This window comes from Bos javanicus, chromosome 21 (assembly GCF_032452875.1).
Source record: "Bos javanicus breed banteng chromosome 21, ARS-OSU_banteng_1.0, whole genome shotgun sequence".
Classification (NCBI taxonomy): Eukaryota; Metazoa; Chordata; class Mammalia; order Artiodactyla; family Bovidae; genus Bos; species Bos javanicus.
Window position 1 is genome coordinate 11,174,161 of NC_083888.1, and position 23,162 is coordinate 11,197,322.

The 23,162-nt window shown below is 38.2% G+C and overlaps 1 long non-coding RNA gene across 1 annotated transcript; it reads left to right on the plus strand.

The window, feature by feature from the left end:
• The first annotated feature begins 1,317 nt into the window (after positions 1 to 1,317).
• Positions 1,318 to 22,680, plus strand: LOC133234111 (uncharacterized). Its single transcript, XR_009732020.1, has 3 exons — positions 1,318 to 1,486; positions 17,190 to 17,284; positions 18,624 to 22,680. It is a non-coding gene; the product is annotated as an uncharacterized LOC133234111 (long non-coding RNA).
• The last annotated feature ends 482 nt before the right edge of the window (positions 22,681 to 23,162 follow it).

Below are 23,162 nucleotides of genomic sequence, written 5' to 3' on the forward strand. Positions count from 1 at the left end.
AGTTAAGAATGACCTTTCTAAAGGAACAAGAAAAGCAGAAAGATCCTCCCGTGTTTTTATTTCAGGATAGCGTCTATGTGCCAATACAGTTTGGATTATTGACACATTTAAAAATAGAACACGTGTGCCCATGTCTAAATAGGAAAATGCAAGAAAAGATTTCTGGTAAAATTTGATGCATTTACCTGGTTTGATAAAGAAAGAGATCAGTTTAAAAAAGAATCAGAATCCTTCGAATACTTTTAAAAATTCTATTATAACATCACTTTTTTTCAAGAGGAGCAAAAAGCTTTAGAGAACTATTCTAAGTTGGTGTCACTTAAGTGAATTTTGATCTTTAAATAACCATCTGTATTTGGGTACCATCTGATATTGGTCTGTATAGAGCTAAATTTACAGTCCCTTTTCCCAAACATAAAGAAAAAAAGAGCAAAACTAAGGCAGGTTAAAAACACGTTCTATTAGTAGCTGCTTCAACCGAAACACAGGCATCAGTTTTCCTTCCTCATCATAGTGTCACTAATGACATTTTGCAAATGCGGATTGCATTTTTTTCTTCTGAGCAATTTATAAAGAAGGTAGAGGGGTTCATTCTATCACTTGACCAGCTTAGTTACTTAACAAGACTGACGGAAGATCCAACCTGATCAGGTCGACTATAATCCAGCCTTTAAGTGAGAAGGAATAGAAAACTCAGAAGCTGTCGAAAGGTCCATTGAAGTGAAAGGAAAACACATCCCTGCTTCTGAAGACCCTGAAATAATTTGGAAAAAAAAAAAAAAGTGATCAGTGGTTTTGACTGTAAAGCTTATTCTAAGGTAAGGAAAGAAAAGAATCAGAAGAGACCACTCTGCTTTTCCAAAGAATGCTTTTTGGAAAAGTAGCATTCCATGGAAGTACATAAAACAGCCAAACCTTTTAACACGACTCTAACAATTGCTAACATTATGTAAACTCCTGGCAAAGAAAACTTCAAATGACCAAAAATCATGTTTGCGGTATTTAAAACACATACACACACACATATTGAAATGGGAGAAACAGATTCAGAAGAAATGATTTGTAAGGATATGGTTAAAACTATTTATATACCGGGTTCTATTTGTTTTACAGCTAGTGCTGCACGGACAGCATGAAAGGTTATCTTTGACAAGGTTTTAGCTATTATTTTCTTCCAGTGAAATGGTATTTCTTGAGAAAAAAAGGTCTTTGGAACAAAATAACAATAAATCCTGATTTAGATACATAAACCTGCCATTGATATCACATAATATCAGTGTTCTTTCTCACTCGATACAGGCGTTTTAAAGATAAATGGTAAACCCGAACTGGAAATCCATCTGGCCGGCTGCCTGCTCTAATGAATAACCCCACTTTGGCGCGTGCAATGTAAGCAGAAAGTTCTCTCCCGGCCTCTTTCGTCTGTCATGAATCTACGAGACAGCCGACATAATATCTGGGCGACAACGGGTGCGCTAACAGTGCAGTGAGTTCCATTTTCTTTGCTTTCTATTGATTTTCACTTAATAACTGGCGAAATACTAAACGTCCGCCCTGAGTACCTAATAAATCCTGCCTGAGCTTTTTATTGAGGAGAATTTAATAAAAACAACCATTGCGGCTGAGGGATTTTTCTTCTGGACAGAACATAGGGGATAGGGGACATCGGGGTTGGGGCAAGAGGAAGCCATCTGATTTTTTAAGGGACTTTCCTTCCTTTGGAAAAGTGGTACCCATGTCAAGGACGCCTGTGTGTTTGAACCAGGGTCCGCAGAGAAGATGCTCTAAGTTCTTCAGGCTGGTTGTCTGGGGAACTGGAGGAAAAGGGATGCAAAGACTTGGCCAGAATCATCTTTCTGGTCCCCATAGTGTCCTCTGATACCTTGCTTCAAGCTTCAGTTACAGACTTCTTCATTGTTACCAGTAGCTCTCAACAATCTATAGAAATGTGCATTTTAGTGATACTAGAAATACAAAGTATGACATGCTTGCTGAATCCTTGGATACCTTTAACAGAATTCTAGATATTTAAAAAAAATAGGTAAACATATGAAGGGAGAGAGTACATACAAATTATTCCATTTAATGCTAATTTGAGGCTCACAAATTTAGTTGTGGGGCAAAGAGCTCTATTTGTGGCTTTTTAAAGCCCAAAGAGAATTGGAAAGTCTGGACTTTGCACCCGTCACCATTGTCCTCTGCATACACTTCTAGAACAATTTCCACTGTTGATGCTCGAGGAAAACCTCTTTATTTTGCTATGTGGTCTTTTAGAAGCTTTTCACAGCTATGACTCCCTCCTCACTCTTTATGTTCTAATTGATCTTGAGGCTATTTTCAAATCATGGGGCTTGGTGAACAAGTACTTTAAAATCTCCTCCTGTGTGTGCATTCCTTGTGTTCCATACTCAATAAAATTCCTAACCAAGAATCCACATATTTAGAAAAAATAAAAGTAGAAATATAATTTAAAGTTTTTTTTTTTAAAAAAACCAAAATCCACGAATTTTCAGTTTGAGTATCAATGTTATAAAAACCACAGTCACCATGCAAAGCAAACCCTGACTCAGTTACTTGTCAGCAACTCCATGACAGCTTTTCCTGCATAACCTGGGGACAGAGGCAGTGTGATACAATGCAGGTTCATGCCAAAGGACCTCAACTGAAATCCTGGCTTTCCCTCCTCTGAGGTTTGGTTACTTTGTCTATGAAATGAAGATACTGTTGCCCAACAAGCATGGTTGACATCACCTTGGCAAAAATCAATAAATGTATGGGTGCTGGACAAATGATGCCCATTTATTTCACTGCTACCCCAATGACAAACTGTGGTTAATCAACTGGGCTATGGCTTGAAACTGGCAAAAATCTCGGAAATCTCCCTTGTTGCCCTCCACAGTTCAGCGCTGAGTTAACTCTCTTCTCAAAAGGAGCTCGTCTCCAAATTTTTGCTTAGAAGAAGTCCTGATGTAAACGGTACAGTCTGGGTGATGATGGCATATCAATGTGGGTTCATTAATTGTGAAAAACGTGGAGGATGTTGACAGTGGGGGAACCTGTGTGTGTTTTGGGAAGAGGAGCTGGGAACACTCTGTACTTTCCTCTCAGTTTCACTATGAGCCTAAAACTGCAGCAAAAATAAAGTCTATTAAAAAGAGAGAGAGAATAAAGAATAGCAACAAAACGAAGATTCCCTGAACATAGAAATACTCAATAATATTTGCTTTTATTATTTACAAATGTTGCTTAATAATAATCGAAATCAGGTTCTGACTCTTTACAAAACAGAAGTCTGATCATTATTCCAGTGTAATTCTCACTTAATATAGACATTGACACCTTCTTGTTAATCCCAATTTTTTTTTTTTTGACAGGGATGAGGTGGGGTGGGGTGTTGGGTCCTTTCTTTCTCTGGTTCTTAGTAAAAACTAGAGTGCAGTAAAATCTTTAACACTTTTTCTTTTTCCAATCATTTTGTTTTGCCACTTTTTCAGAGGAGAGCTTTCTTCTTTTTCTTCTTTTTTTAAAGATGCTTATGGAACCTAGTCTGTTCTGTCCTCAGCAGAATGTTTTGGTTCCATCTAATCAAATAGGCTAAACAACACCACAGAAAATTCAGCAGGGCCTGTGCTCATCCCCGAGCTGAGATTTGGGAGAGGTCATTTCTGACTTGAAGCTCAGGGTTTTGCAGGGTTCTTGGTGTTCACTTCCTCCAGTGCGTCCACAGAAAGGTGTATTGCTATTCGGATAATGTCTTCCCCTGCTCCACAAAAGGTTGTTGTACTGAGCTGTGATTGTGACAAATGATTTACTATTAGGAACATTCTGTAATTATTGTTCGGTGGGACCGCAGACCGATACATCATTAACATGATAGACGGCCTTTTATATCAGCAAAAATAACTAAATTAATAAAAATGGCTTCATTCCAAACCCTGTCAGAAAGCCAATACTCAGAACAATCAAGTAGCAGTGATACCTGAGAAAGCCATAGTTTATATCCCCCAACAAATCATGTTTTATGCATAAGTAGTAAAATATTTGTATATATAATCTCTATAATATAGGTCTGTGTAACAGAACAGATTTTTATAGATATCAGCCATAAACAAAAATAGAAGATGTTTAAATATTCTGTCCCAAATGATTTAGATTTAAATTTATGCCTTAATGCAATCAGGTTGCAGTTTTAGAATATTAGAATCTGCCTATGATGTCTTTCTTTCAATTCTCTAGCATCGGGAAACAATTAATGAGGATCCTGCAAACTAGAACGTCTTTCCTTGATCGTTCTTCCTTCCCTCCTTCCTGCCATTCTTTTCATCAACAAATGCCTGATTTATGCTTTCAATCCTTAGCCTCACTTATTTTTTTACCCTTTCACACAAAATTGAATATTCAACATTTTATGAGGAAAACAATTTTCCTGCACCCAAATATCTCAAAGCCTACAACAGTGCTTTACTGAGAACAGTCTCCATAGCACCAGATTCAGGCCCTCTGAAAGAACTGACCTATTGATAATGATATTTGTAAGAAACAGTACAACAACATTGGGTGATCTTAATTGACGATTGAGAATTTTTGTGTCTCCTAACCGTGTTCAGAGGTCACTAGAGATGGGAACATCCCAGGTGGTGCTAGCAGTAAAGGATCCACTTGCCAATACAGGAGACATAAGAGAATTGGGTCCAGTCCCTGGGTCAGGAAGATTCCCTGGAGGAGGGCATGGCAACTTACTTTGGCACTCTTGCCTGGATAATCCTATGGACAGAGGAGCCAACACAGCATATAGACAGCTAGGACTTGAATTTGCCAAGAAATCAGGGAAGGAATAAAATAGAATTCAACTGTTCTCTTCTCTGCTATTTTCTTCCTTTCCTACTTTCTCTCTTTCAACTTATTTTGTCCACAATCCCTGTTCAAAACTCTTAGGATAAAATGTGCTTTATAAATCAGAACCATTAGGATGTTGAAAAGTAACATGGTACACATATCCGTACATTACCCTCCTATCACAAGTGGAGTCTGGAGTTTCATATATGAATATGTCTGCAACAACACATATGAACACTCGCAGTAAATGGGCGTAAAGACTAAGCAGAGCTTACATCAGCCTGGGTTACATTTTGCTGTAGTTTTAAGTGCCTGATGGCTCAGACAGTAAAGAATCTGCCTGTATTGCAGGATACCCAGCTTTGGTTCCTGGGTTGGGAAGATCCCCTGGAGAAGGAAATGGCTACCCACTCCAGTATTCTTGCCTGGAGAATCCCATGGACAGAGGAGCCTGGTAGGCTACAGTCCATGGGGTTGCAAAGAGTCGGACATTACTGAGCAACTAACACACACGCACAGCCATGCCCCCAACACACACACGTACACACACGCACACACGCACACACACACACACACAGGTGCACACACACAGAGGCACACACACAGAAAAATACCTGTTGATTTACCAAAGATTCTTAGATTAGGGATTACACAGAGGGGATTGTATGCATATCTACACAAACCAACACTGAACATTCAGTTAATACAATTTAGACTTCAGTTCAGTCGCTCGGTAGTGCCCGACCCTTTGTGATCCCATGGACTACAGCAAGCCAGTCTTCCCTGTCCATCACTAACTCCTGGAGCTTGCTCAAACTTTCCCCAAAATAAATAAACTTACTTTTGGGTATCTAAAAAAAAAAGATTTTTGCTTTTTTAGAGAAGTTTTAACTTCACATCAACGTTGAGTGGGATGTACTGAGATTTTCCACTTATGCCTAGCCTCACTCATTATCAAAATCCCACCAGAGTGGTATGTTTGTCTGAATCGATGAATCTACACTCAATATCACCCAAAGTCCATAGTTGACAGAGTTCACATGGATATGCCTTATCATAGCACACTTGTTCTTTTTCAGGGCATTTCCACTCTTGGTAGTAGCTTAAAACATTAGAAGTTGCCATTAAGTATATGATCAATAAAATATAGTTTATTCATTGAGTAACTGATATTGTAATGCTATTGATATTTCAATATACTCGATACTGCCATTTAGAATATGCCCTTGTTACTTCATTCTTGTAGAGAAATTTTGAATGACTTCATGCTTCAATCCTTGTCCAATTCTATCCACTGCCAACATTATTTACAGTAGCGTTCATGCTTTTTGGTGGGCTTCTCTGGTGGCTCAGATGGTAAAGAAACTGCCTGAATTGCAGGGGATCTGGCTTCCATCCCTGGGTTGGGAAGATCCCTTGGACAAGGAAATGACAACCCACTCCAGTATTCTTGCCTGGAGAATTTCATGGACAGAGAAGACTTGCAGGCTACAGTCAGTCCATGGGGGTTGCAAAAAGTCAGACATAACTGTATGACGAACACTTTTCATGTTTTTTGGGAAAAGGGGCAAACATAGTCTATATTTGCTCACATACAAGATTTTTACTAAATAAAAACATAGCTTAAAAACAAGATTGCGGTCTAAAAAGACTTGGAGAAAGCTACTTATGATAGCTCACGTCTTCAGATTCTTGCAGCATAAGTGAAATCAGTCCAGAGGCTGGTCAACGTGATCCAGAATTACAGTTCAAAATCCCTCAGATGATATTAGAAATCATCCTAAATCTGAAAGCAAAATAAATGTAAAAATGATCCAGTCAAGTACTGTGTGAGGTGAGGAGCGGTGTGTAGGTAAAGGATGCAGAGAAACCTTCTCTAGACAGATGGGGGAGACTTGGGCGACTGTTTTTATAGCTAAAGCTTGATTGAGACCTATTTTAAACCTCATCTTTTCTGCGTTGGCCTTCTCTTAAAGGAAGACAAATGCCCTTGAAAAGGCGTCTTAAAAGTATGATTCACGGACTTGGGAAGAATTACAGGATGCAGACGGCCGAGAGTGTGGTGCCTCCCCCGAGAGGAGTTCACATTTCCTTCCTCTTAATCTGAGTGAACCATTAAAAAGTTACTTAGTTCCCTGGAGACCCTTCCCAAGGAATCTCCTAAAAGGAAATACCCTGCACTGGAAAGGTAATTTACCTAGACAGGATTTAAAAAGCCAGGTTCCAGTTCAGAGATACCCAGGGACTTCACAGCAGCTGGTGTATTATGCTTTTATGGATTCTCTCCTAAATTAGTTAACAAATCAGAAGTAGGCTGAACAAGAAAACACACATACACACACACAATTACTCTTGTACACTTTATTTATTGATTCTTCCATGCAATTAAATCCTACATATGATAGCTTCACAGCTATTGGAATATCAAACAGTAAATATGAAATCAATTGATTAAGCCTGAAAATAGGCTCATGTCCAAGCAATACATGTTTTGTTTTCTATTCTGAGAATGGTCTTAATTATTTTATCTAGTGGGAAAACTATTTTCTTAGGGATAGGCATGTGGGAGGGGAGGAAAATTCTGTGTTCTGGACCTTAGGGAGTGCTGTGGTAATTTCATGTCTGAGGTCTTTGGGAAGACGGACTTAAGAGCTGATTCCCTTTTATGGCAAAATAACTTATGAATTTGTCTTTTAAAGTCCACTGGAAATGGAGCATGGTTACAGAAAGCTGCAGCTGTGAATATTTGTAAAGCAGCTTGGTTTCCCATCTCTGGCAATTCCCTGTTCCCAGCCTCCATCCTCAACCAGTGTCTTATCCAGTGTTGGAGTTAATGATGGAACAGGAAAGAATGAATGAGAATGTTGGATCATATCAGTTCCTAGCAGCAAACTCATTTCTTTTTGAACGTTTTGTAGGCAACAGATAAGCAGTTGAGCCTTGCCTGACATTTATTAGGGATTTTTGCATTTCCTAGGTCCTGGCTCACATCGGAAGGAATTTTACTGATGGCCGTGAGAACTCTGTCACAATTCCTTGCTCAAATGGCATCACGATTCAACATTTAAAGACTCTCTAAGCTGATTAGTTAAAAGTTTTCTTGATAAAAATGGAGAAGAATTATAAACAGAAATGCAGAGAAATTAGAATGCTAGTCCTATGTAAAGAAGGAGCTAGTCCTTTACGTAGGAGCTAGTCTTATATAAAGAAGATTCTACATACTGAAACACACAGATGAATCCAGGAGACTAGCAGGAAATCACATTATCATCTTTCACTTTTCTCTCCTGAAACTGGAAGGACTAGATTCTGAAATATTTGGGTTTAATAAACAACAACCATAAGAATCCTTTTTCCTCCAAGAACTTCACATTTCTCAGCTATAGGGCAGAGTCCTGATACCATACATTATTACAAAGTAAAGTCAAGCAAGAAAGAAGTGTTGGGAATACTTGGATCTGCATACTTTTAATGAATATAAACTCTTTAGCATAGGACATGAAATGCAAATCACGGGAAAATGTATGATTCTATTTACCAAATAGTCACAATCAAGTGATCTGATTATGGGGCAAAATTAGGAGACATTTTAAAACTGTCTTTGTAGTGTCATTAAAAATAATGAAGGTATTTACATTTGATAAGCCATTTATCTCATTATTTCTTGTCCAATGAATTTTGCAAAAGAACTAAGAAAAATTCCACCCCCCTTTTTTCTTCCTTTTCATAAAACTCAATCCACAGGCCTGTATATTATATTCACATTTTTTGTCTGTGTGTGCTTCCTTTTGTGTTTTTTGGCTGCACTGGTGGAATTTTCTATGATAAGAGGACCACCAATCCAGTGTGCGTGGTGTGGGGTTGGCCCAGTCAAGTGGGCCCCACTGGGCCTTCAAGGAAAAGGGCCAGGAATTCATAGGGCTTGATTACTGCCAGGGCTTTTTCTGATTTTAAGTGAACTGTGCTCTTCCTAGTAAATCAACGCCTGGACATTAGAAATTTAACTTCAACTCAGAGAAGTGAGCAGAAGCTCTGTAAAGAAGCCACAACAATGCCTACATGAGATTTCTCCCAGCTTGTTTAAAAGTGAAAAGAAGGTTATTGCCTGAGCTATGAACAGTTTTAAACAAACTTCCATAGTAAAGTATATAAGCTTAAGCAAAAGTGTCTTCCTTTATAAAGGAGAAACATTTTGTTGCTTAAAGCTTTTGGTTTGTATTCAAAACACATCTGGCCACCATACCTATTTTCTTTAATTAAAAAAAAAAAAAGTTAAAATCAAGATATCAGGATTCTTCCAATTCTAATTACTCTATTTACCATCTGTTAATGTAATCTAATCTGGTACATATTTATAGGCCACATAGGTCATTAAATCATTGGGTTGATGATGTGAGAATGAAGGAGATGACTTTGGCCAAATGGCTTAAATGGTGGGTAACCAATTTTATATTTCTATCTTAATATGGTCGTCAGTATTCCTTCTTAAATGTCATTTATTTATTTAAATTCTTGGCCGTGCCACATGGCACATGGGATCCTAGTTCCCTGACCAGGGGTCGAACCTGTGCCCTCTGCATCAGATTCTCAGAATCTTAACCACTTGACCGCCCGGGAAGTCCCAGTATTTCCTTCTTAATGGTTTGGTTTCATGACTGAGACTTATTTTTCGTCTCTCTTTGTACCCATACCGGAGAAGGCAATGGCACTCCACTCCAGTACTCTTGCCTGGAAAATCCCATGGACGGAGGAGCCTGGTAGGCTGCAGTCCATGGGGTCGCTAAGAGTTGGACATGACTGAGCGACTTCACTTTCACTTTTCACTTTCATTGGAGAAGGAAATGGCAACCCACGCCAGTGTTCTTGCCTGGAGAATCCTAGGGATGGGGGAGCCTGGTAGGCTGCCGTCTAGGGGTCGCACAGAGTCGGACACGACTGAAGTGACTTAGCAGTAGCAGTTGTACCCATACCCTTTAATATGTGACCTTGTCATGTGACTAAAGGGAAGGAGTATATTGACTGTCCTTTGGCTTAGGGTCCCCACATGGCTTGCTGTGGCTGAAAGAACAAGGTGGAAATGATGGTATGCTTTAACAGGCTTTGGAAGTTTCTGCTTTGCTTCTTGTGCTTCTGCTGCGGCCTTGAGAAGCATGTGCCTGGTTCCAAGAGGAGGATGAAGAACATAAAGACTGGAGACATCACATCTGGGTCACCCCAGCCAAGTTCAGCCTGAGCAAGGAAGCCTGCACTCACCTGGAGATTCACAAGTGATAATGAACAGTCACTGACTGTCTAAAGTCACTGCCTTTGAGAGTGGTTTGTTGTACAGCAGCAATTATCTGATACAGTAAGACTCATTTGTTCACTCACCCATCTTCCAACATCAGTTGGACACCTAACAAGACCCCAGTTCTATGTTAGTAGTCTGAGATACAAAGGTCTAACTTCTAGGGGAAAGAGGTAGAAGGAACAGCAAATTACATACATTTGCAAAGTGCTGAGATGAAAGCATATTTTCGGGGCTATGATGAAACCCATAGGGTGCTACAGAGCGCATTCTGGAAAAGGAGAGATAAATATAGAGGAATTTTAAAGAGTAGGAATTGGGAGGGCTTCCTTGGTGGCTCAGTGGTAAAGAATCTGCCTGCAATGCAGGAGATGCAGGTTCCATCCCTGGTCGGGAAGATCCTCTGGAAAAGGAAACGGCAACCCACTCCAGTATTCTTGCCTGAGAAACCGCATGGACAGAGGAGACTGGTTGGTCTCAAAAGAGGTGAACACGACTTAGCAGCTAAACAATAACAACAACAGGAATTGGGAAGGCCCTAAGTTTAGATTTTGAAGAGGAGAAGGATAAAAAAGCATTCTATGTTGAGAAAGCACACAGCGTTTGTCAATATCCTATTGCTGAGAAAGATCCTGGTACGTTAAGGGCAGAATGAGGAATTTCACACAGTCAGGAACTATATCTCTTATTTTCTTGAACTCCATATGGTTTTTAACATGGCAAACCTGGGTAAAGCTCAAGAGTGCCTTGATGATATTGTTGATTAATGTCTTGAGAAGAAACTAGAGATAATGCTTGAGGAAAGTCACCTTAAAATTTCCCAGCTCTCTATCTAAACTCAGACCTAACTTCTTGAGAATGTCAGACTTAGGCAGGAAGCCTTTTGATTATTTGTGGTGTTTTTCTCTTCGCTTCCTGCTTTAATCTTATAGCACAGGGACCAAGCTATTCTAAGGGGAACCACTTCCTTGGTATTTTTGGCGTGTCTCTTACCAGGAAACTGGTGGAAGTGTCAGGGGTACCCTTTTCAAGAGATTTCCACTTGAACCTAGGGGGGCTGCATCTACTTCCTAACCATTCAAGGCTTTGGCCATCTGTGGTTTACTCATGTTGACTATCATGGAGATTGTTGAGAAAAACTCAGGAAGTCCTTAAAGGTCCCAGAACCATATTTTCTTAGCTGTCAAGTTATAACTCTATTATTTACAAGAAACTTTTTTTTTAAGAGACATATTGAAAATTAGTGTGTTTCAATTGGAAAGAAGCTCTGAACTCGTTGGGTCCAGTCCTCCCCATTTACCAAGTTGGATGAGCCTGTTCTGGGTGTGAAGTAGTAATAACAATAATAATGACTGATTCAAAAATCTCATTAATTAAGGACAATATGGAACTGAATCTCTTGGCTTCCAGGCTAGCGAGTTTAGAACTATACCCTCTTGCATTTTTTTTTTTTTAATGAAACTGTTTTCAAATATTTATCTGAGCAAACATTTTCTTGGTTTCTTTAGAATTATTACTCAGCATCACTATTCATTCATTCTGTTTTTCCTTTGATTATATCTTTATTGTCATTTAACACAGTCCAAAAGTTCCCTACCTATAAGAGTTCAGATTTTGTATATTAAAGGCATTCATTTTAATCAATTCTCTACATTTGAGTTTTTTATTTTTATCTTTACTAGAGTATAGTTGATTTACAATGTTGTGTTAGTTTCAGGTATATAGCTGCCTGAATCAGTTATACATATTATATTCATATATTTATACATATGTGCATATATACCTATATATATATCAATTCTTTTTCAGATTAGTTTCCCATATATGTTACTACAGAATGGTGAGTACAGTCTTCTATGCTATACAGTAGTATACAAGTTTGGTATTTTAGATAATATGTATTCTTGATTTCTTATAGAGCTCATATTATCTAGAACCCCAAACCTGATTCACAAACAAAACTTATACAAAGAGATAAACAAAATATTCTAGTGTCTTAAAACAAGAAAGAGCAAGTCAAAAGAGAAAATGTCATCCAGGGTTCCCAAAAGAACTGAAAGAATGAGTTTCACAGGTAAGGTGATTATTCTGCAGTGGCAAAATGATTAAGGAACTTGGGATGGAGGTGTTTGAAGTGGGGAAATGGACAGGAAAGGAAGGAGAGGAAAGAAGACACTATGTCTTTAAATTGAATTGAATGTTCTGTGACTTTAAATGAAAGCTCTTCTGTTGTTGGGCAAATAAATTTAAACCACTTAACATGGCAGAGAAGGTCAGGCAAGCTTATTATAGTGATCATAGCGTTACAGCTATTGCCATTGACCGCTGCTCTCCGGAATCACCAATAATCAGAGACCACAAGCTGTGTTTGCAGAGAAAGGTCATCATTCATTTTTTTCAAAGCATTAATATCTTTTGTTTGTTTGGCTCAACATGAAACAGGAATCGATAGAGGTAATTCACAGAGCAATTAGCCCCTCATCTGTCAAACGGCATCTGGGTGTATTTAACAAAAAGACCTTTGGAAAGGTTTAAAAAGGAAGAAAGTGCCTATACCATCAACGATTTATATTTTCTACATGACATGTTGTGTATGTATCTGTGAAAAGGGGGGCCCTGGGACTAAGAAAATATACATAAAGCATGCTATAAATCTACACTTCAATGTTATGATTTTGCAGTGTAGAGATAGACCAAGAAAAGCTTGGATTACATTCTCGCCTGGATCCTGTGAAGAGGGCAAATGGCTTGGGGTTTTATATCATGGCCACATGCAGCCTTGATAAAGGAATTTCACAAAAAGAAGACCTCAAGGAAAAGCTGGTTTGGGGAGGTTAAGGAATTGGGAAAGAACAAGTGCTCCCTCTTGACATCAGACTTTTGTGCTGGGAAACAAGATGCTCCTAAGACCAGCCACTGACCCATTACATGGAAACAGCCCCACCACAACTCAACCTCAGCCATGCCACCCTGGAGTGGACCTATCTCCATACCTAATTTGCCTTTATTTACATAAGAAAGAGAAAATGAAATGCAAATTAAGAGACTTCAGTATCAAAAAAAAAATTAATTCTGTTCTGGCTCTATTTTTCTTTACTGAATGTCAGTTACGTGGACCATGGAATTAATGCAGTATCAAAGAGATAGGCTTTTTTAAAAAATTCAGCTCAGGGAGTTGTCTACACATTTACACCAATGCTATTACTCTCAGCAGGACCAGATGTATTTGGGAAATTTGGGGACTGGTATATTTTCTTTTCAATTCTCTGGCTCTTCCTTCTCATTTTTTTCTTGACTTTTTTTGTTTTGTTTTGTTTCTCCCAGTCCTATTCCCTCACTCTTTTTTTTGTTTGTTTTGTTTTGGTGTTCATCCAGCATATATCATCATTACCAAAAAAGAAGTCATGAGATAAAAAAGAAAGCTATAAAACTTTGCCTTTTCCATGACTCCAAAAAATATGCATTTTGGGTTTTGAATTTAGTTTTATTCTTAATACCCAGACATTCTAACAGGTTGACTAGCCATCTCTCAGGCTTTTTCAAGATAACTGTAAATGTCTTATTTACAAATTATGTGATACAGTTAAATTTAATAAGCAAGAGACTGTACTGAACTTTGAGTATAATTAAAACTGTGAAAAAAAATATCACAGTAAAAGACTGAGAGGAAACAATACTTAAATAATGTTGTCTTTGGGTAGAGAGATTGTAGAAGTTATTTTTGTTTCATTTAAAATTTCTGTATTTTCAAATTTTTCTATAATAAACATACTAATGCATACATGATAAGTGTCTTATATTTCATACTGATCTCAGATAACCAGAATTTCACTTTTTATAAACATTGTCAAATATTCTTATTAAATTTTGTTTTCATGGCTAGATCTAAAACCAGTTCTTAGAGCCTCATGAAATTGGACAGACCATGTACAATTCCAATCTGACTATAAGACTGAAGTTGAGGACAGTGGGATACCAGGAAGTACCTCATAGCACTTCTAGATTTATGGAATAATGAAATCCTGTTATAAGAGAATTTCACTGTCAAAGTCTTGGGTTCATCTCGTTATTCTGCATGTAGAATTTTATTCTGGAGGCATTGTGACCCAGTGTTCCTTTCCCCTCTACCTCCCAGTTTTTTGGTTTATTTTTTCCGTTTACGTCAGCTGTGCCGGAAGTTTCCATACATTCAACACATGGCTTCCTTTATGTAGAAAGGTTCTCTGCAGCCTATACATTGGCTAATAATTACTTCCCACACTTCCTGTTACTAAAGCAAATATTACAGTCAGCAGTTACCTAGGGTCTATTTTGCTCTTATGAAAATACTACAATACACATCAACAATAATCCAAATCATCCCACCTGCTAAATGGTTATCCAAAAGAAGCTATTATTTCCCTGTTAGACCGTCTTAGGGGTGGGTCTGGCTTCCATGGACTTTGCACATTCTTCTGATTTGTGAGTCAAACCTGAGCTAGAAAGACGGACTGCCGCCTCCTCTGGCTCTGCTTAGAGTCACTGGGGTGCAGTTCATCAGACAAACACCTCATAAGCATCAGTTCTGGCTGCTTTCCAGGCAAAACCATGTCATGCCATTGAGTAACACTTAGGACCCAATCTTTCATCCTCCTCCTCCATAACTAAATAAATTGGGTAAAGGTCTTGCCCTGCCTCAAGATAACAAGAAGTTTAAAGAACTTACTGGTGTTTCATGTGGCAGACACTAAGCTTTAGCGAAGTGAACAAAACAAGATGGTGGCTTTCCTGAAGTTCAAAGGCAGCTCTGACAGCAAATGAATACAGGCAATCCTCGTTTCCCTGAAGGGAGCAAATACTATTGCTAATTAAAAGGAAGGAGATTCAGATGAGAGGGCTGAAAGAAAATGAACCTAGACTTCTCTAATGCTACTTTACTTAAAACCTGATGTTCAATCTAGAGTAAGACTCTCTTTCTCTAAAATTTTTTCTGTGAATGATCTGATAGTAAATAATTTTGTGCTTTGTTCAGCAGTTACTAAACTCGACTGTTACAGTATGAAACACCCAATGAAATATTTAAACAAATGAGTGTTGACCACATATCAATAAAACTTTATTATGGACATGAAATTATGAATTTCATAGAATTTTCATGTTATCTCAAGTTATCATTCTTCTTTAATTTTTTTTTCCAACCATTTACAAATGTAAAAACTATTCTTGGCTCACAGGTAATACAAAAGCAGCCATTGGCCTGGATTTGGCGGTTGGGCCACTGTTTGGCATAGAACTCTCGGTTCTAGAGTTCAGAAATTCTAGTTCAAGTTTGTGTATCAGATTCTACAGAATGACAGGCCTTTGTTGGCTACTCTCAGTTCAGTGACAGCTGTCACTTATTATTTAACTATCATCTCTTAAGAATAAAGGTTCTTTACTTTAATCTTATCTTTTGTTATTTCAGAAAAGGCTCATGAAAGTTTTCAAACTCATTGAAATTAGTGGAGAATCTTAATTATGTGTGACTCAGGTATGGTATTGGGGGAGAATTTGCATAACCAGACCAAATTAAACTGCATAAAATCCTGTCTTCTGGTTTTCCTATGTTATATTTTTCAGGTAAAAATCCCAAGTAGTCTAAAAGTCAGTATCAATTTAAACTATAGTTTATTCAAATAATAATATAAAAGTAATTATTGAATAAAGTCAAAAACTTTTTGTTGACAAAGGAGAATATTCTCTTTCTGATGTAAACGAAAATGAGTGCAAACCTACATTTGTGTGTAGATCTATATGTAACTGAAATATAGAAATTAAAATATTAAAAATATTTTGGGGGAAGTTAATTGCTTCTTTCTACTCTTTTTCTACTTTCTAAATTGTTCACAATGTGTATACTGCTTGTATAATTAGGGGAAAAAAGTATTACAATAATATATTTTGCTCCAAGCTTTCAAAAGTATTTCTGTGGACTGACCTATGCTTCTCTAGCAATCCTGGAAGAGGAATCATGAAATATACTGCATGATTCATTGACCACTGGAAGACTTTGTGATAGCATTGAAGATAACCTCCAGTGAGCTCATAAAAATAATTACCTGAAAGTTGTACAAATTCAGCAGTTTTATGACATACAAAATAAAGGAAAGGAAGGAAGAAACAGGTAATAATACAAGTAAGATCTCATTAAAGGGACAAGGACAACTATATGTAAAAAGAAATAATAGATGTTACTAAATTCTGTAAAATTGTGGCAGGTCAATAGAATTAAATGAGAGAGAGCCAACAAACCCTCCCCTCCCTTGCTATTCAAAAGAGGAACAAAACACTAATTACTCTCTGGCATAAAAATCTTATATTTATGACCAAAGTTTTCGTAAAAGCCTGCCTTCCTCTTTATTTGTAATTTTCCTAATGTTTGAGGCCAAACATTCAACTTTCATTCATGGGGACAATGTAGTAAGAAGGGATTCTTTCATGCACTAGTCAGTGCATTTTTGTTTCAGCTTTTTTAAGAAAAGAATCAATCTCAATTGACAGTACAACACGTAATTCCTATCCATATATTTATTCCTATTTATATTGTAGACATCACCAGGAAAACACGACTTGCTTTTTTCTGAATATGTAAAAATAAGACTTTGAAAGGACCGTTAAAAAGAACACCATATTAAAGATATATAATTAAGTGATGGTTTTAAATGATCAAATACTGAAATAGCTTTATTTAGGATTTTCACTGCTTAGAAGATAAGTAAATCTATGAGAACAAAAGAACCAGTGACATCTTAGAAGTAAGATAAAGACTTTTAAGGCATTTGGGCCTAAAGCTTGGAATTTAATCATTAGACTTGGCATGTCAATAATTTTAGACTGAAAAGCACTTATAGAAACATACCTGAGAGAGATACTATTGTGTGTCTCTGTCTTTCTCTCTCTTTTTTCTGCTTCCATCCCATGGAAACCGAGCTCCCAAGCAATCTACTTGACTGACGGACTTGTAAGGAAAGAAATTATAGCTGTAGGACCCGACTACTTTACTTCACCTTATCAAATGCACTCACCAATTTATGCTCTTTTTCCACAGTCTGACAAGAATCAGGACTGTTCCAGGGCTTTTGGAGCCCTCTTGTCTCTCCGGATGGTGACATTCTATCTTGACAACTCAGATCCAGCCACCAGGTACCACCCACCGGCCACTGATAGCTTTTCAGCCTGTTCCAGGTGAAACAAGAGGAGGCATGATCCAGACTGCAGTTTTAACTATTCTATGTTATGACTCATAAGTTTGCTTTAGCATTCAAAACTCAACATGGTAGACTGAGCTCTGCAGCATAAGCTGCTGATTGAAGGCTTGTAATAAATGAGAGTCTCAGATGAGATGGGGTGGGGGATGGGATTGCTTCTTCTGTTTGGTGGAGGAGGCCTGCCAGGCACTCAATAACTGTGCGAAGCTGTGAGTAAGTGCTAAGTGAGTCCTCCAGAAAACAAAGTTAGAAATTGACGCCATGGCCGCCCAGGGAAAGTCATGAAGAACTTTGAACTAGAATGGCAGTTGGAACTTGAAAGGTCAATAAGTTTGGGGAGGTGCAGAGAACTGGAGAGGCGGGAGGAAGTAACGAGCTGTGTTAGTGACTAATACATTGTATCCCAGGACCTGTGTCGGCAGCACAACATATGCAACCCCATTTAATTCTCACCGAATCCTGAAGCTGAAACTCAAAGAAAATAGAATTTTATGAATATTTCACAGCTAAGAAATACAGGAAAATGGATTGAGACCCAGAGCTGCCTCATTTTGAAGCTTACATTCTTTTCAGTACACCAAACTATATCAAAGATGTTTTTTGGAAGGCAGACTGGTGGGAGTTCGAGTGAAGAGGTATGAATAAACACAAGCTACAGGATGACAGAGCTTCCTTCCTGGAACAGTGGTTGGGATGAAGCAATAAATACCAAAATTCATTTTTTTTTTTCCCTAGGAAGAATTGCAAGATGAAATTGCATGCACTTGACAAGCATTTATCAAATCTGAATTTATTTCCTGATTACAAAGGTATTCCATGTTACTGGTAGGATAGGAAACTATAGAAAGAATCACCAGCTAAAGAACCAGAATGAGCAACTGTTAATATTTTTCCAATCTCTTTCTTTTTTCTTCAGATATATACACAGTGCTTATAAAATTTGAATTTTGCTTTTTATATGTTTGTATTCCGACATCTGAAATAACATAACACAGTATTTTCTTATGTTCTCTTTGTAAACATATTTTAATGAATACAAAATATTCCATATGTATAGAGTACCACAAATTATTAAACTCTTATCATTGAACATTAATGTTATTTCTAATTAGTCTAGTTTTTAAAATTATAAATGATGTGCAATTTTGTGTGTAGATCATTTTGTTCATTTCTTATTTTTCCTTAAGAAAACAACTTTTAAACAAAACGTTGTTTGTCTTATTTCCAATGGTATAGAAAGTTTAAATCTAAATATCAGTCTTGTACCATTCTAGAACCTGAAGCCCAGAGCAGATCCTTGAAGGAATAAGCCAGCCTACCATAAGCTTGACCCAACCATCATCATCACTACCATCTTCACTTGGGAGAGTTAATCCTCCCCTGCATCAGGAAGAGAGAGAAAAAAGCACAAACAGAGAGAGGGAAAAGAAACTGAAGAAAAGATGAAGGAAGAAGGCAAGAAAGAGGACACAGATTCTTTTTCTCAGAAACAGATGAATTTTCTCTAGGCAGGCAAACTATTTTTTTTAGAGCAAACTCCATGGTGGTCTTGGGGGTGATAGGAAGGACTCATTGTGGATTTTGTCAAAGTGGTTACTGGCTTTTTAATGTTGAGTAACCTTCAGAGGTGGTACATCTGCTGGAGCATCTCTTCATTTGGGAACATCACACAGTGACAGAAAGCACCCGGGTTTGAATCCCAGCCACTCACTATAACAGATCTGTGACTTGGGACAAGTCCTTGAATTTCTCTGAGCCTCAATCTCAACAAGAGTCAAAGGAGATAATGATGCTAACTGGGAACATTGGATCATGACAAGTCAAATTATGTATCACCAGGCAATCACATGCCAAGAGCTCCTTTCTCACTTTCTTCCACACTTTTACTTTTCACAGGTGGCAGGAAGCTTCATTTTCTTCAGGACATGACCTCATTTTTAAAATTAGAGTGCAATATTTTGACAAAGTTCAATGATTTGACAAAGTATCCCTAGGTACTGAGGACTGAAAGGCATTGCCCAGTCCCTTATGGGGAATCACAGTTCAGTGAAAAAGACAGGAATGGTAACGGAGTAATGTGCAAAAATGTCAAAAAGAGAGAACTGGGTACGATGCTGTGTGTGTTCCCAAATAAGGGAGGGAAAAATCTATTTGAAGAGGGTGCAGCAGAGGAATAACCCTTGAGATGGGTTTTATGAGTACATGCTTGCCAGGCAAAGACAGGAAAGGAGAGTTCCTGGCATGAGTTAGCGCTTGGTCCATTGGTGGTGGGGTGAAGGTTAATATTTGGCGTAAGAGTCCCTAATAGAAGCTAAAAGTGATTCAAATGCCACTTCTGCTGCAGACCATTGCCTGGTCCCCTATACAGGAAACCCTCTCAACAGGCTCAGCACTCTAACTGCTCTCCATTTGTGGATTTCTTTGACAATTACTACTTCCTGCTTTGCATCAGAGATATTTGTGTACCTATTTTACTTTCATTACACAGCAGAGAAACTAGAGACTGTTTTATCCTGGTATTCCCCACAGTGCATTCAACTTAAAATTATATGTATACATATATATGAAAGCCAATGTATTTCACTTTCACTCTGTCTATCATAGAGGAGTTCTTGGTCATTTTATTTATGGACTTTACATGGGTGAAAAGAAGCTCGGCTTTTTGTTACACAGCTTGTTGCATATTAAGCATTGATGAGTGTGCTACACCTTCCTCATCACCCAGGAAATTTGGCTGAGCTTGTTTTCTTCCTGCTCTTAAAGCAGTGATTTCTTCTAATACCACTGATTCTTGTAGAATTAAAAAAAAAAAAAAAAAGTCAAGGTATTTCCTCTTTACTACTCACTCAACTTAGGGCTTCTCAGGCAGAGCCTGGGGACTGACACGAAACCCCCATAAGATGTGATTTGCTAAATTCTCAGCAGAGATAGAAAGTGACGGATCTTGAGTGGTTAAGGGGTCAGTTTCAGTTCAGTTCAGTCACTCAGTAGTGTCCGACTCTTTGAGACCCCAAGAACCGCAGCACACCATGTATCCCTGTCCATCACCAACTCCCGGAGCTTACCCAAACTCATGTCCATTGAGTTTGTGATGCCATCCAACCATCTCATCCTCTGTCATCCCCTTCTCCTCCCGCCTTCAATCTTTCCGAACATCAGGGCCTTTTCAAACAAGTCAGCTCTTCGCATCAGGTGGCCAAAGTACTGGAGTTTCAGCTTCAACATCAGTCCTTCAAATGAACACCCAGGACTGATCTCCTTTAGGATGGACTGGTTTGATCTCCTTGCAGTCCAAAGGACTCTCAGGAGTCTTCTCCAACACCACAGTTCAAAAACATCAATTCTTCAGCACTTAGCTTTCTTTAGTCAAACTCTCACATCCATACATGACTACTGGAAAAACCATAGCCTTGACTAGATGGACCTTTGTTGGCAAAGTAATGTCTCTGCTTTTTAATATGCTATCTAGGTTGGTCATAACTTTCCTTCCAAGGAGTAAGCGTCTTTTAATTTCATGGCTGCAATCACCATCCACAGTGATTTTGGTGCCCCCCAAAATAAAGTCAGCCACTGTTTCCACTGTTTCCCCATCTATTTGCCATGAAGCGATGGAACCAGATGCCATTGATCTTAGTTTTCTGAATGTTGAGTTTTAAGCCAATTTTTTCACTCTCCTCTTTCACTTTCATCAAGAGGCTCTTTAGTTCTTCTTCACTTTCTGCCATAAGGGTGGTATCATCTGCATATCTGAGGTTATTGATATTTCTCCCAGCAATCTTGATTCCAGCTTGTGCGTCCTCCAGCCCAATGTTTCTCATGATGTACCAATTTAGGGACATTTTGTTTCTCAGTCTTTTGGGTTTAGATCCCTTTCAGTCAACTAATGAGCTATAGTTACCTCCAAGTCAAATCTGTCAAGAAGATCATTAATATTCACCTTATCCTCTGGCTTATTATAGGTAGAAATGAGTCATAGTATATTACAACAATTTGTTTCAAAATACTTACACCTATTAAGCATTAACCATGGCCAGGCACTTTCTAAACATTTTGTCAATACTAATTAAATTCGTATCCACAGTGTTTGAATGACTCCGTTGCCATTAGCATCTTCATTTAATAGGTGATGAAGCCAAAACATGGAGAACTCAAGTGTTTGTAACTTTCCCGTGGATCACACTTGATAAGTGATGATCTTAGACATAAACCTAGAACAATTTGCCATCCAGCCTGGGCTTTTATCCTCTATGTCACCTGGATTGAGGAAATATTATTGTCTTTATTTTATAAAGAAGGTACAGAGTATGACTTCTATGACTTGTCTAAGTCTACACATTGGAAAAAGGCAGAGCGAGGATTTGGAGCCGAGTCCATCCAGCTCTAAAGCCTGAGTCTAAATCTTTATGGTTCTCACTCTTGGTCAAGGTTTATAACACTTTTGCTTATGACTACATGGTACCTTCTCCTACCTATGGGATTTATCAGGAGGGCTTCCTAGGTTGAGGAAGAAGAGAACAAGGTGGCTTCCTGAAGCCAGTCTAGAAGTCATTGATTGAGGTCAACTGAAAGAGGCTGGGATGACTCTCTGAGTGAATTAATTTCAGGGTATTTGAACTATTAGGGATGTTTCCTATAGGATCTGTTGAAGATGACTTACCCACTATGCTGTGCAGTGAAAACTATAGTCACTTTACTATATTTTGTTACGGTCCAGTCTTGAGGCTGAGGTTCAGGACAAAAGGAGTCGAGAATCCAGGTCAAAGAGCAAAAAAGGGGTAAAGGTACAGAGCACAGAATACCAAGATCATGTTCATCTTTTGAAATACTGAGTGGATAAACATCAAAGACAAAGGAAGCCATGGATATGTCATTTCCAGAACCAAGGCTGGTGTAGGCACCTGAACCCACAGGCCGAAATAAGCAGAGCCCTCTGAAGACAAATAGAAATGAAGGCTGGTCTGGATTGTGAGATCAGAGTTGAGTTCAGTAGGAAATGGGTGGAAAATAAAAGTGGTCGATTGAGTGCTGCTAGTGTAACCTATTGCTCTGGAATCCTAAATGGACAGCCCCCTGCTTTTTCATTATGGTGGTTGTGTTTATACCCATCAAATTCGTGGAGTCTTGAAAATGGACTGATGAATCACCACAGGAAGCTTCTGCTAATTAACCTGAAGTATCTATTTTATGTGTTTCTTTCCTTCAATGATATAGGATGAAATGACTGTGTTGTCTTTTCATTCCCTGAGGTACCAAAAGAGACAGCAGGATGTATAAAGTAAGGTATTTCTTCTCTATTTTGAGAATAAAATCAGTGGTATGTGTTTATTTACAGATGGTTCTTAACAGTTGTCCCTTTTAAATGAAACCTGATGACTGGAAGTGGCTGTACTTAATGGCAGTGAGTTCTGCCAAATAAATAATGTTCTAGGGAAGCAAATATATGTAATTAAATTTGACATAGTAGTCATGGTTTGCTTTGGAATCATCAACAGCTACTTATATGACAAATAACCCTCTAACAATCTCTTTAGGTCTTCCTGTTGCTTATATGAGATTCTTAAGCCAGTCAGAAGGTGATTAGTTTGGTCAGATTGACAGAGAGTACAATGGATGCCTTAGCAGTAAAGTTGGTTTATCAAATAACCTTAAATGGGTTAAGAAACAAAACAAGTTCTTTTTGTTGTTGTTTTACTTTGTTTTCCAACTCTGATTTTCAACCATGCAATGCCAAAACCTCCCTTTTCCATTCTTGAAAAATAACTTGGCAGGGCTCTATAACTTTCTAGTCCTTCTCAGATATAAAAACTCAGTGC